Below are 2,604 nucleotides of genomic sequence, written 5' to 3' on the forward strand. Positions count from 1 at the left end.
AATTAACTATTTTTTGTGAATGGATAATTAGGCTGATTCTAATATTTTGTATTGTTGGCAATGCTATAATAAATATTTTTTGTCTCCCCTTTTGGACTTGGATAAGAACATGTAAAATAGATTTTTCCCCAATGTAGTTGTAGTTGTACAAATTTACAACACTACTCACAGTGTGTGATAGAACTTACTGCTCCATATTTTCACTAACTTGATATTATCATACCTTAATACTTTTGGCCAGTCTGATAGGTAAGAAATGTATTTTGTCATTGTTTCCATTTGCATTTCTCTGATTGCATGTACAATTAAACATATTTTCTATTTTTATTGGCCATTCCTATTTTATTTTCTGTGAATTATATTTCTGCATTTTTGTTTACTTTCTATTATTTATTTCTGTTACTTATCTGTAGGAGCTCTGTGTATACTCTAGACATTAATCTCCTGGCTGTTAGGTATGTATTTATGTTATATGAATAAATTTTCCAGTTTACAGATATTTTAAAACTTTGTTTATCTTGTGTTTTGTTATACAAAAGCCTTAAATTTTGATCTAGTCCTTTTTATAAAAGGCTTTTGCTATTTTTGTCTTAGTGAAGAAAGTTTTCCAACTTCTAGGACTTTGTGTATTCGCCCATAATCTCTTTTATTGTTATTATGGATTTCTCTTTTACGTTTAGGTCTTTAATTCACCTGAAGACTTTCTACCAATTTCCACATCTAATTCACCAAGTTAATGCAGGTAGCTATGACCATATGTGTGTGTCTCTCCCTTTAAATAGTGGGGCAGGTTTCTGAGCTGATATACTCAACTTACTTCTTGTCAGTCAGCTTTTAAAATGATGCACAAGCATGAAGATGGTTCATTTTCTATCATGTGAAGATAATTTATAAAGTAAGTATCCTAACTCTTAATATCTCTTGCATAAATTCCTGCCTGCTCATATGCAATTGGTTTCTTTTCAGTGAGGTCTGGCTACAAGTCTGAATGCCTTTAACAAATGTTTGCTTAGTTAATTTTTTTTTTTTTGAGACAGAGTCTTGCTGGAGTGCAGTGGAGTGATCACAGCTCACTGCAACATTGAACTCCTGGGCTAAAGCGATCCACCTGTCTCAGCTTCCCGAGTTGCTAGGATTACAGGTACACATCACCATGTCCGGCTAATTAAAACAATTTTTCTTGTAGAGATGAGTTTTTGCTATGTTGCCCAGGCTCGTCATGAAATATAACCTCAAGAAATCCTGCCTCCTTGGTCTCCCAAATTGTTGGGATTACAGATAGGAGCCACTGTGCCTAGCTAACTGCTGAGTTAATCTGAAGGTGTCTTGTTTCAGGCAGTATTTAAATTACTGGCCCTTCTGTTCTCCTTCTCTTTTCTTTTTGCTGCTCTTTTCTACCCAGTTCAAATATCTCATTAACTAAAAACACAACATTTGCCGTTTGGGAAGGCAAAGATTTTATTCTGTGGGATTCAGGGGTTGACTCCTCACCGTTCATTTCTACTTTCCAAATGCTGGGTCTTCTGAAGCTGGGATTTTTTCAAACAGAGGAAAAAATGTTGCGTTGCCCAGTTTGAGGGGGAGCAGTTAAGATGTACAGTGTCCCAAGAGAGCCAGTTTATCAAACTGAGTTCTTACTGAGATGCTACTGTTCCTCTGCTGAAGACAAATATGCTCTAATGTAGAAGAAAGCAACCACAACCTGAAGGAAGGGAAGACCTCTAGGAAGGAGCCAGGGTCTTGGTGTTCTCCTCTTTAAGATTGGATCATTACTGTATCTAGTATGGTGATCGTGGGGACTCAGAAAGATAATGCTTTCTCAGCCTGGGACATCATTAACCATTAAATAAAAGTTAGCTACTACTACCATCTAAACTTTTTTTTTAGTTGACACGTAATAATCGCGTATGTTTATGGAGCACATAGTTAGCTACTATCATTTTAAGGAATTGTATTCGATATCTCTTGTTGAGTGTGTATGTGTATCCCTCTGTCTCAGTACTTCTGACTCAGGAGGGCCACAGGGGACCTGGCCTGGCCAAAGTACTCTATTCTGTTGGACACAGTTAAGACAGGTCGTGACCCAAGTTAGTTTCATAAGCACCAGCTCTAGGAATTAGCTGGTATTCTCAGGAAGAAGGCATTCTCTTTGCCCTGTGAAGTTAATCCGGTAGAATAAAAGCCTGAAGCTTTTAACTTGCCTTTGCTTTATAATAAACCAGCACAGCAAGAAGCAGAGCTGGGGGACAGATTCCTGCTAGAACTGTGTGAGTCCTGGATACAGGCATGCCTGAAGCAAGACATCTCTAGGCTTCTTTGTAATAGGAGATCATAAATTTCTCCTTTTACTTAAGCCAATCTGAGTTTTTGTAACAGTAAATGTTAAAGTCGCTGTCTTTTGTTCATATGAGAGCTTAGGTAAATTGATTTGAGGCAGGCTTTTTTTTCACCCTTCTTTTTTTTTTTTAAAGACATGGGGATTTCACCATGTTGCCCAGGCTGGACTTGAATCCTTGGATTCAGGCAGTCCTCTCACCTCAGCCTCCCGAGTAGCTGGAACTACAGGTGCACACCACTGCACCCGGTTAGGTGTGGACCTTTTAA

This window comes from Carlito syrichta, unplaced genomic scaffold, assembly GCF_000164805.1.
Source record: "Carlito syrichta isolate Samal-C Ts95f unplaced genomic scaffold, Tarsius_syrichta-2.0.1 Scaffold303661, whole genome shotgun sequence".
NCBI lineage: Eukaryota > Metazoa > Chordata > Mammalia > Primates > Tarsiidae > Carlito > Carlito syrichta.